The following is a 12,626-nucleotide window of genomic DNA, read 5'->3' as shown; positions in this document are numbered from 1 at the left end:
TGGCTTGTAAACACATCATCCGCATCTCTGCCTCCATCTTCACATGGCATTCTCCCTGTGTGTGTGTCTATGTCCAAATTTCCCCCTTTTTGTAAGGACCTACGCTACTCCAGTATGACCCCCCTAAACTAACTACACCTGCCATGACCCTCTTGCCCAAATTGGTTCACATTCTGAGGTAGTAGGGTTTAGGACTTCAACAGATTTGGTGGGGTTCAATTCAACCCATAACACTACCCACTGCAGGACCCTGATGGGGTACCTAATGGCATCAGCCATAGCATAACGTGTCTTTGAAGCGTTGTGCATTACCTTTAAATTCATGAAACGGAGTGCTCTACTCCATTGTTACATCACTATTTAATACAAAAACATTTCCCAAAAGTCTGTGAGTAAAATTAGTGATCCACAAAGCTGCTCCATGTTGATCCTAGGGATCCAAGACCCCATTGCCGGGCCCCTATCCCACATTTTTTCGTGTCCTTAGAGGATATTCATACCAAATATGGAAGGCCCCCAAAGCAGAGACACTTGTAAGGAGGCAAAGGCACATTTAACCTAAACAGACATGAAGACTGTTGACTTAGGGCTGAACAATTCACATGAAACCATGTGAATTAAACACACAGAGAAAATATGGAGCATCCCTGACCAAAACCAACCAGGAAGCAGACCAGTGTGGAAATGCTCGCAGAGAGCCCTGTTGGAACTGCACGGCTGTTTTTCATTCTCTTCTCTTTCCTTTTTAAAGGAAATCAGCGTCATATAAGCACTGTTCATCCTGTTTCCCCAGCACAATGGCTTTTGAAGAACATGCTTTTGAAGTGCAGGTACCGTGGTGTTCGGGGACAAAGATGACGGTTGTGGCAGTAATAGGCTTCGTAACACACTGATCAGATTCATATTTTTCTATTACAGTAAATGTGCCTCTAGTAATAGAACTTACCAGCAACACTAACCATGGCCACGCTGTTCTTTTATTTCCAAAGAAATAACAGTTTCAAAAGTGACAAAGGACTCTGACAAAGGCCTAGCAATGGGAGCCAGAATGACTCAGTGGCAAGAAGGCCTTCTCGGTGTGGCTAGCTTATGGCCCCGCTTGGTTCATGACAGGAAAGCTGGTTGAGCCGATGCTTTTCCACACCCTGAGGGCCGGCCATCAGGCCTACGGGGGCTGCACTCTTACCCGAACTCGAGCCAGAGACAGCCTCTGATGGACAGAACTCAAAAGGCAGCACCAGGAACCTTGACAGCATGGAAGAAGAGACGGTGTTCTGCTTTCATCGCTTGAAAACATGGAGGCCACAACGTTCCTTACTTTTTCCTCTCTGTTAGGGGAAATGACAAACTTTACAAAGGCATTCGCCGTCCACTTAGAAGAAATATCTATCAAAGTTTGACACCAATCAAGGAGAAGACCTCTCCAAAGAAGGGGTATCCTGCAGGGTACGGCCAGCCGACAAGCCTGGAGAACAAACCCAATCTGGGTTATTGCTCAGGGCAGCCATGAGCCTGGAGCTGCGTGGCTAGAAGTCCCTACCGATCACTGAGTTCTAGAAGCTATGCTAAGCGAGCACAGAATGCCAAGAGGCACTCCGGGGAGACTCAGTGTTAGCAAATGTGGGTGACAAGACCCCCGAGTAAATTGTGTGAGGATGGAAGAGGGGGATCCGAAAGGGAAGGAGGGCAGGGGAGTCTGAGGAACTAGAGCCTGCCGGGGCACTCAGCCCCCTTCGGCAAGAAAGCAGCTCTCTCAGGGCAGCAAGGGGCAATTCCCATCTCTGGGGAGATGAGCTTTTCTCAGAAGCCAGGCGATTTCATCAGGTTTTTCCACAGCCCACAGAGAATATCTCAGGAGATTGCCCCACTCCACTCCCTCTGTGCTAATGTCACATTTGCCAGACCTATTGCAGTTTCCTGGTCATCCTGGTAACTGGAGGCAATGCTGGGAAGGTGTCCACTCAGGACAGGCAACAGGCACTGGGCCTCAGGACACTGACATTTAAATGGAGCAGAAACTGTAAATGATTTCTAAAGATCATGCTGTCTCTCCATTCTCTCTCCTCTCAGATCCCCGCCTGCCAGCTCTCTCTCCAGCCAGCCCACAGGGGTCATCTCCTTGGCAGCTGAGGCAGACAGAAGGGGCCAGACACTCAGCCAGGGCCTGGAGCCCACTGGCCCCGGGGCCCCACGTGCACTCTGGACCACATCTCATGCTGCCCGCCCTGCATTCCAAACCCCGGTCACGGCTCCAGAAAGATGCACATTTTAAAGCAGTACTATTGTCTGGCTTGTAAGCCTAGTTTCTGGTAAGTTCAGTTTGTGTGAATTATTGCCCCAACAGCTTATTAATGCCAGGGAAGAGACAGAAATCTAGTTCATGGATGGGGGAAGTGGAGGAGCAGACCCCCAGGCACAGTGCCCCCCAGGCTCTGGGACAGCAGGTGGCCCTGCCACCTCCGACTAGCTGTCCCTCCTAACAGTTTCTCATGTGCCCCTCAAAGTTTTCTGAAAGCCACTGGAATTCCCCAAACAAGATGGGACTGAGCCACAGAAAGCAGGACTCAGCCCAGTGGTAATAGTGGGGGGGGGGGGGGGGGGGGAGGAAAAAAAAGGCCCTTAGGGGGAAAAAGGGGACAAAGTGGTGAAGTAGTGTAAAATTTAAATGCATTTGGGAGACTTGCCCCAAAATGACTAGGGCAGAACATCACGCTGGTTACATTAAAAAACAGAAGCAAAAACAAACCAATAAAAACTGGGAAGAGAGGAAGAACCCCTGGTTATGATGCTCATTCCCTTCCCTCCAGTCCTCATCCCACATAGTACTGGCTCCTAACCAGCGTGTTTGCTCCCCTCCCAAAGGGGACCTTTGACAAGCCTGGAGACACGTTCAGTGGCTGCACTGGGGGACGCTTGTGGGGCATCTTGAGGGTGGAGACGAGGCCTGCTGCTAACCAGCTTCCAGAACACATGCACCGCAGCCACCACGACTAAGTCGTCAGGCTCAAAGCATTCCAAGTGCCCCTGTTGAGAAACCTCGCCTGCAGAGAATGATTCTCTGGTCTCTCGGCAACCCACTTGCAGCCACACCATTCAAAATGTACGTGGGCGATTCATAACGAGGGAGGGTGCAGTAGTCTGGGAACAAACACAAATTCCCAGACCGGTAACCGTGAGTTCTAAGAGGATCAACGATCAGCTGTAGTGAGTGATTCACTTTTCTGACCACCAGGAAAGAAGACCACCATCTCCAGAAGTCCCTCAAGAGTCCAGCCACTGGTGGTTTTATTGTCCAGTGATATAGGTCAAGGGAGTTCCATGGAACCTCGGTCCCCTAAGAGTTTACAGAATGAGACAGATAGCAAAGACAGGGCAGCTAGCTAGCTAGCTAGCTCCTTTTTTTTTTTTTTTAAATTTTAGGGAGGGGGAGAGAGAGAAGAGAGAGAATGAATCTCAAGCAGGCACCACGCGGAATGTGACCTTGGGATCATGACCTGAGCAGAAATCAACAGTCAGCTGTTCAACCGACTGAGCCACCCAGGCGCCCTGACCCAGCAGCCATTTAAAGGTTAGATGCACAAAAAGCAAAACTGAAATACAGGCCACACCAATGGTACATTATGGAACAGGCGGAAGCTGAGCATAATGCTGAGAAATGCTGGGGGAGGGGGGGAGTTGGGGAGGGGGAGATACAGTTATCATAGGTAAGTAAGGTGGCATCCAAAGGATGTAAGAGAAGGCGAGGAAAGCATCCATCACGCCTCCCTTTCCTCGTACTTTCACTAAAACTCTCACCGTGTCCCGTGCTTCGGGGCATGCAGACACAGAAGGCACCATCCCCGTGCTCCAAACACCTGCAGTCACGTGAGAGTGCTAGGAATTGTGCACAAATAAGCAAATGACGAAAATGTCATTTTGAGAGGCACAGCAGGCACGTGCAACAATGTTCGGTGAAAGGGGTGATGCCTGCATGCGGCAGAACTCTCACGTGACCTGGGCCTTGGAGCATGCGCCCTGCGGGTGGGAGGTGAGTTTGCCCCGGGAGTCCAGAGTTACAGGGGGGTTAGGTGTCCTGCGGCCAAAATCTCTGTAAAGAGGGTTTCGGCTTAAAGCGTTAGTCCTGGCTTGTCTTCTGGTCACTGAACAAAACCCCCTGTGCTTCATTTTTCTCTCTTTCCTATTTCCAAGCAAAAAGACCATACCTACTTTTATGAGGAATCACGGGCTATGAGGAGCCCTGTGGAGCTTAATGGCGAAACTACCCACATTGGCGAGGTTCCAGGCAGATGCTAGTGGTTACAACCCACAGGCTATCAGGTGTTGTTTCCTCTCCGGTGCGTCTGCCTCACTCGGTAACAGTGACTCAGAAAACTACCCAGGCGAAAAGTCAGATGCTTTGAAGATGTACTAATATTTCAACAGCCCAAATGTTCTCCAGGACCAAATCTTTACCAGAGCTACTAACAAGTAGTCAGATGGACTGCCCTGTGCACTTTCTCCTCTGACAATGAACTCAGAGAGAGGTCAGCAGCCGGACACAGAAAGAGGAGAAGGGTCCTGAATACACACAGACAGTTTAATCACCCGTGAAGAAATCCAAGAGTTGACTGAAAGTGCTTTGTCAGGAAGAGTAGAGAGGCCCCTGCCCTCAGAGAAAGGCGAGGAAGGCTGGAGGTCGCCTGGGCAGCAGAGATGGTGGCAGACCAGAGAGGCCACCGTGGAGACACCAAGGGCCTGGTGGGAAGGTCAGTGGGAAGACTCAGAAACAGGAGGGCAGGGAGAGCCAGCACTCTCCAAAGGACCTGGCAAACAAAAGTTCCCTAGAAAGAAGATCAAAATTTAGCTCAGTAGGAAGGGAAGACATTATTTTTAAAACCACCATATTTACTTAAGAGTATTCCTTCAAGTGTATGTCATTCCTGATTCCAGACTCCTCAGAATATTTGAAAGACTGGTTTATTCAGGCTACATCAATGTCCCTTACTTACATTTAAAAAATCAAGGTCAAGCTATGTTGATATGTAAAAGGGAATTTAGATGAATGGGGGCCAACTCCCAGGCTCTGGCCTTGTAATTACTTTCTTTGTAAGCCTGAATACCCAATCAGATGGATGCCTTCTCCACTCTTTTTGTCATATTTATGGAATACCTTTAAACAATGGAATCTGGAAACTCCAGCAACATCTGTGTCCAAATATATCCAAGCCTGTTTATGTTTTTAATTGGAAATCCAACAATTTTAGACGAACTAATCCATGGTATCGTTGGAAGTGCATATTTTTTACGTAATTCTTGAGAGCAGTTTGCAAACCATTAAAGTAACTCGGCATCATGCTTTATCTTCAGAAGATATCTCTCAACTGTGATTACTATTGGAATGAAATCAGGGGTAGCATTCAAAAAAGACTGCAGCATGAAAGGTTTGCAGAAGAATTCTGACTCCACTGGAAAACCATTGCTTTTAGGCCAGTTCTTCCATTCGCCTTGGCTCATGGTTGGTTTGTTCTCATTCCAATTAAAGATGCGATTCACTGAAGAGTCTTTAACTTCGTTAAAGCAAAGCTTTCTATTAAGGTTATCCGGCACTGGTGGGCTTCTAATCAGACATTCTCTGCAGGCAGGAGAATGCTACTATGAAATCCTCCGGTTTTGTATGAAGCAACTCTCCTTTCTACACAGAGACTCTCATTTCTATGGTCTGGCCTGGTGAAATGTGTATTCCTTTATGCTCAGTTTGGTTATTGTAGGCCCGTATCTATGGACCCACTAATTTCTATGAGAGGATGATTTGTGTAGAAGGAAAGTTGTGTTTTTATTGAATCCTTGGTGATTAGAAAAAACTTAAACCAATTAAGGGTTCCCATCACCTGGAATTTCTTAGGAAGAAGTGACTTTCCAAGGCATGTGGGAATTATCAAGAAAATAATTTTCCCTTGAAATGGTGTGTTGGTATACAAGAGGAGGGCTGGGCAGGATATCAAGAGGAAGTGGTCGCTCGCACGTGAGGAAATGAGTTGCTATTTTCAAGGCTAGATGAACAGGAGACCAGGGCACATTTTCCTCATTTACCCTTTCATATTTTAAAAAGTGGTGGAATTCAGGTACACCTTGATTGTTCTGGATAGTAAAGGATACATGAGACATGAGTAGAAAAACCACAAATGGTCAGTGAAAGAAGTAAACCGGGGATCACTTTTTCTCCTGTTTATTAACATTCACACCAAGGCTGTATATTTTGGTTACCATGGTCGCGTGGTATCTGATGTCACAAGCCACATCATATAAAATCACAGAGGCCACGACAGGCAGGAAGAGAGGCCTGGCCTTGTTGTCTGAGTAATACAAACAGCCCAGTGTGTTGGACGTGAGCCTGGGAGTACTGCTGCCTGATGAGCCCAGCCTGGGAGCCGACTGGCCACCATCTCACCTCTTCTCCTGCCTCTGCCTGCCCCCTAGTGGACAGACGAGGGAAAGCGTGGGAGTCCACCTGGGGGTCTTTGTGGAGACTGAAATATGGCTCCCTGAGAACCCGCCTCCCCCAGCCCTGTTCCCAGGCACTGTCTGTGGATTTCTTGGAGAATCAGAGCTCCGCCTGGATGCCCTGGAGTCTCCCTGGGATGAACACCTCCTCCATTTCTGTGCCATTTTCCAGGGGCCTTTGTCTACCTCTGCTTGCCCTGATCCTCAACTTGCAGTCACCTTCCCTTATGCAGTCCCCACAGGAAACATGCCTTTCCTAGAAAGGACAAATTGTTCATTCTTTGGGTCCTACACGCTGTAGGGAACCAACAGATTACTGTACTATGAAACATGTTCCCACTACAGGAGCCTCATGTGCATCCCATATGTCCATACAGCCATTCATTTATTCATCAGAAACTTACTAGACTCCCGGCCCTGTGCCGGGCTCTGGAGACATGGAAGAAACCAAGCCAAGATTCCTGCCTGGAGGAACCCCCAGCCCAGGGAAGGGACAGCTCATCCATCAATTGCCATGGGATGAGGTCCATTCCACTAAAAAGGTATCAGCGCTGTGCTGTGGGAGCAAAGGCAGTAGGAAAGAGACATTTGGATTTGTCGTGGGTTTTTGCCACAGCACAGTTAGTCCAGCAACTGCTTTGTTCAAATGACTGAGGCAAATAAATGAGGCTGGCACAGGCCATCCTGATACCACACCCCTCTGGAGTACTCTGGCAGTGCTGGGTGTTTTCATCCCTGCCCAAGGCACAGTGATCTGACTGTCCCAGCCTATGTGGATGCTGCTAAAAGAGGCAGACACCGCCAGGAGCTCCCTCACATGACGCACTGCCTGATTTTCCCACTGTGGCAGCCCTCGGCTGCTGCCCACACTCTGCTCAGCTTTGCTCACTTCAAGCCTCCCTTAATTTTTCTGAAGCCCCCATTTCCCACATCGCTGATTCACAGATATGGAGGACCCAAGAAGAAAAAAAATAAAATAAAATAATTATCTCAAATGATTCAGGAGCCCTCCTGGACTCTGTGATCTCTGTGTTGACTTTCACTTTAAAAGCCTGAGAGTAATAATATTGTCATCTGTGTAGGCAAAGCTGGAAGGAAAACAGATTAATGTTCTTCTAAACTCCTGCCTCTTGGCAAAAATTAGTGTAGAGAAGACAAATTCTCAGCCCGGGCCTGACAGCCGAGGTGAAGGTAGCTGAAAAGAACCCAGAAGATGACAAGCTCCTGGGGTGAGGGCATCATCTTGTTCCTCTCTCTCTCTCCCTCTCTGTCTCTCTGTCTCTGTCTCTCTCTCTCTCTCTGGCAGTAAATATTTGTCAGAAGAATGGCTGCCGCCCTGAGTGAGTCCTGTCAAGCTGCCTGGGCTCTGGAAGAAACAGGAGTTGGGAAATGAAACCACTGGCAGGCCCTACGCTTGTCAGTTGAAGATTCAGGAATAAGGTGAAGGGACTTTACCTGCTACCAATGTGCTAGGAGAGATGCCACTCAAGAAAGGGTGCAAACACTGGAGCCCCTAAGAAAGGGGGCCTGACAGGTCTCTGCCCAAGTCAGCCCTTCCCCCTTGGCAAAGGAGAGCTGGCACGAATGCCACCCCCCCTCACCCCCCCCCCACCCCCAGAGGCAGAGCAGTGTGGCTGGAGGGCGCGAGGACTGACCTGAAATCTGTGGTTTTCCCTGAGGCTGTTTCGGCCTGGGGGGAAGGGGAGTTACACACAACTACAGATGTTGTGCACTCTGCAAATTTTATAATTAGTCTAAAGAAACTCCAACATCCTCTTTTAGGATGGTGTACATTCAAATTCTCTTCCTGTGCCCCAGCTTTAGGTTCCATTAAATGCCCATTTGCCCCGCATTTCCCCCATATCCCACCCTCAGTAGCACTCGTAATTCATTTCTTCACTCAACACATACTAACTGAACGCCTGCCCTTTGCCGGGTCAGGCCAGCTACCAAAAATATGGTGTCAGCAAAAACAGACATGGTCCCTGCCCTCATGGAACTTCCACAATAGAAAAGGAGAAACCTTGATCAAATACCTACACGAATTAATGTGACATTGCAATGTGAGACTGTAATAAGGGGTTTGGTTTCATAAGAGATGTCAGGGAAATCTCTGAGGACATGATGAGTGAAGTAAAATCTGAAGGAACAATAGGATTAACTAGGCCAGGTGGGTCCTGGGTCTCCCTGCGGTGGGATGGTGTCTGTGTCTTCAAAGCCATGAAAAGACTCAAGTGTGACCAGAGCACAGACAGCAAGGCGGGCAGGATACACCACAAGGCTGGGCTCAAGGCAGAGCTGGCCAGTGGAGGTGCCGAAGTGTTTAAGTGGATGGGCAATGTGATCAAATATGCATTTCAAAATGCTGCCCTGTAGAGTAAAACTTGGAAAGGGTCCTAAGTGGATGTCATAAGACCAGTTAGGAAGCCATTACAGGTGAGTTCAAGACTAGGAGGAGAGCAATGAAGGAGAGAAAGGGGCAAAATTCTATTTAGGACCAACAATTGTCACAACGTGGTGATGGAACAGATAGGCTTACAGTGTATTCCACACGTGTACGATCTTCCAACAACCTCCCCAGCAATAAGCCCTCTCTTCATGGGCTAGATTACTCTCTGAGATACAAATACAATGTTCTCTTTTTCAGGTTTGTCCCTATGGATGCCTTCATGATTTCTGTCTAGCTTTCTCTAAAAATGAAGTGGAGGAACGTCCGTGATGCCTGGAACATATCAATTCAAAGGTCATGAGTTGAAATGTGATTAACAACTCAGATTACAGGATTGTCAACTTCCAAGCTCCCATGACCTTAACTGAAGGGCTGAAGGGTTGGGACGAGACCAAGAGGGCTTAACAACACTGTGAGCTGCCATAGCATTGGATGTGCTGAGTGCTCAAAATTCAGGTATTGTCCGATTAATCCACATATTCTTTTACTACACACTTAGGGGACGCTATTATAAGATTTCCGCATCAGCTAGGAATTCAGTTAGCTACCAGATGCCCTCCTGCTGGGATCGTGGCTTCTACAAAACAGCCACTGGCCCATCTCAGGAGCGGTGTTTTATCACTATGCTATGCTAGGCACTAGGGACCAGAAGGTGAAGGAAAGTGTCCTTCCCCCCAGGAGTTGCAGCCTAGCAGGCCCATCAATCAGGATAGCACAGTGCGGTGTGCTACAGCACAGGCAGGAGCAAGGTGCCGTGTCCCCAAGGCAAGGGACAGGAGCTCTGCCTGACTGAATCAGGAAGGGTTTCCAGGAGGCACATCTAAGCCAGGTGTCAAGGGGTAAGCAAGAATTTATCTGGAGAAGAGGAGACTGGTTGTTTCGGGCAGAAAAAAGTAGCTTATACAGAGACACGAAGACACCTAAGAATAAGGTGTGACCAAAAAGTAATGGCCCACGGGTGATGGTGGGGCTATAGCAGGAGGTGAGACTGGAGACGCCACTGGTGGGTCACGTAGGCCCTTCACTACCTGCTTTGGGTACTGGTGTTAGTATTAGAGGTTCTCTTCCTGCATGACAAATCACCCCAAAACTTAGGTGCTTAAAACAACAAACATGTATTCTCTCACCATTCCTGCGGGTCAGGAATCCAGGCATGGTTTAGCAGTCCTCTGACTCAAGGTCTCACGGGCTGCAATCCAGGTATCAGCCAGGGCTGCAGTTACCTCAAGGTTCGACTGGGGGAGGATCACCTTCCAGGCTCACTTGCCTGGCCGTCGGCCAATCTCAGGTCCTCGCTGGCTGCTCGCTAGAGACATCAGTTCCTTGCCACATGGGCCTCTCCATAGGGCAGCTCACAACTTGGCAGCTGGCAGAGAGAGAGAAAAAGAGAGAGAGAGAAAGACAGATGACAGAGACAGAGAAACAGGGAGAGAGGTCGAGAGAAAGACACGGTCTTTTTGTAATCTAATCTCAGAAATGACATCCCATCACTTTTGTTCATTCTGTTGAAAGAGACTCACCAGGTCCAGCCCACATGCCCACAGGTGAGGGGGTTTACACAGGGTGTGAATACTCGCAGGTGATGATCACTGGGGTCATTTTAGAGGCTGCCTACCACATACATGAGAGCTATTTAAGACACAATCCCAGCATCATCCCATTCTGCATAAATTATAGAGAGAGACATACAATTTCACTGCCTATGAGGTTGTTTTTGTTGATGGGTACACTCTGGTCCCGAAGAGCCCTGAAGAACAATGTGCTTCATTTCACATCTCTCCCTAAGGATTTTGTACAACCCACTTGGCACTCACGCCGTTATTATTACGTGGATTCAGCCCAAAGCTGCCTGTGTGGGTAGAGAGAGGTGGGAAGGTGGGGAGGCAGAGAGAGGAAGTGATCGGGACCCCAGAATGAACAAGAAAAAGGTCACACGCCAACTGAAAATTAGAAATGAATCTGAGTGGAACTAAGTATCGTGGTTGACAGCTCACACACGCGGAGCCAACTTGCCACAGCTTGGCCGCGGACCTTGGTTTTCCCACACGCAACTGAAAATAACTAACATTCATCCTGAGGGAGTGCCACTAAAATAAGTAACTACTGGGAGCTATACCTCACTGTTCATTCAAGCTGGAAGCAGTCTGCAATTACTTGGCTGAAATTAGACACAAATTAAATTGCCACTTCCGGAACCCTTTTCTCCGGTACTATATTGCAAAACAGAAACTGCTTTTTGAACTCTGACGGTTTAGATTGTGTTTCCTTTCTTACAAATAAATGCGATATCCGACAGACTCTCCACAAGGGCAGATTACTGACACTAACCTCTCGGGAGACCTAATCTTTTCAGAAGCCTGGTTTCCTGAGTTGCAGACCTGGGTTTAATTGTTATGGACAGAGTGACAGGCTGGTAAAAGGGACTAGAGAGGAGAGCAACTTGCCCACATTTGAAGTAGAGTGCCTGGTGGAGGAGAGAGGGCTAGCAGAGAATTTTGCCCTGAGATATATGTGGATGGCTTTGCTCCCAGTTTTTTTGGTCATCTGAAAGCTCTCAGGCCTGCATCCATCTAATTTTTTTTTTTAATTTTTTCACTCTGTGTTTGAGAGAGAGACAGAATGTGAGCAGGGGAGGAGCAGAGAGAGAAGGAGACACAGAAACCGAAGCAAGCTCCAGGCTCTGAGCTGTCAGCACACAGCTGGACACGGGGCTCCGATTCATGAACCGCGAGATCATGACCTGAGCTGAAGTTGACTGCTCAACCAACTGAGCCACCCAAGGCACCCCATTCTGCATCCATTCAAATATGGAAGTTCTCCTATGATTTTCAAAAACAAAATTAACACACATACGTGAAAACAGTAATAATGATACCTCGAGGGTCTCCCCTCAAACTTGTCTAAGAAGGAACTGGCATGCAGATAATGTGGGTGTTTGGGGGTTTTCTGTTACAAAAGAGCCCTGAACTGTATTATCTCCTTAATAAAACACCATCTTCCTGTCAAGGAAGAACCTGCCATTGGAAGATGTGGACGGATATCAAAGAGCCCAGCTGTGCTGGAACCTAGGAGGCAGTGGAGGCTTTCAGGGGAGGTGGCTTCTCCATAACTTTGAATTCTAACTTCCCTTTGCAGAAGGGCAAAGAGTACTTTCTTCCCGTTGTTGGAGACATTAGTTAGTCACAGATGAAGCACATTTAAAACTAACCCCCACCCCCTTTCACCAGCTCCACACATTCTCACCCTATATACTTATTCTGATCTGGTGAATCTTAGAAGTGACAGATTAAACAAAGAGGTTTCCAGGTATCCTCTACTCCTCCATGAAGGTTGTCTTTTGCTTTTTTTTTTTTTTTTTGTCTCCATAATTCTTTAACAGAAAACTAAGTCACCTAAGCAAACCTCTACAACCTTGCTTTAATTTTAGGGGTTATTTCATGCCCAGTTTAACTTTTAAAATTATTTTTAGTATCTCCTTTTCCAGACTTCCAGAAAATAGAATGAAGTTAAACGAAATCAAAGTAAACTGAGTAATCTGAAATGAATTGATGTCAGCAGCGATTCCGCAAGCAGCTCTCTCCCACATCACATCCCCCGGGAGTGGTGAGCTCAGCACTGCATTTATTCTGACAGAGCAGAGCGAACCACACAGACTCTGGCTGGCTCAGACCAGCTGAAAATCCAAGGCAACCACCCT

General features: G+C 47.8%; 1 protein-coding gene and 1 long non-coding RNA gene across 6 annotated transcripts in view; both read left to right on the top strand.

Moving 5' to 3' along the window:
* The window catches only part of LEKR1 (leucine, glutamate and lysine rich 1), a 219,493-nt gene extending 216,996 nt beyond the window's left edge, over window positions 1–2,497 (top strand). For 2 of the 5 annotated variants that reach the window (XR_008422538.1, XR_008422537.1), the window contains one exon: window positions 2,071–2,495. The gene's annotated coding sequence lies outside the window, so the exon portion shown is untranslated. Of the gene's footprint in view, window positions 1–2,070 lie in introns of all 5 variants that reach the window. The other 3 variants (XR_008422539.1, XR_008422540.1, XR_002077543.2) reach the window with 3 other exon arrangements.
* Window positions 2,498–3,443: 946 nt separating this feature from the next.
* LOC128777298 (uncharacterized) lies at window positions 3,444–12,253 on the top strand. Its single transcript, XR_008422536.1, has 2 exons — window positions 3,444–3,568; window positions 9,128–12,253. It is a non-coding gene; the product is annotated as an uncharacterized LOC128777298 (long non-coding RNA).
* The last annotated feature ends 373 nt before the right edge of the window (window positions 12,254–12,626 follow it).

The sequence above is a fragment of the Panthera pardus genome, unplaced genomic scaffold (genome assembly GCF_024362965.1).
Source record: "Panthera pardus isolate Hobbes unplaced genomic scaffold, ASM2436296v1 HiC_scaffold_16, whole genome shotgun sequence".
NCBI lineage: Eukaryota > Metazoa > Chordata > Mammalia > Carnivora > Felidae > Panthera > Panthera pardus.
This window is presented reverse-complemented; position numbering and strand designations above follow the sequence as displayed.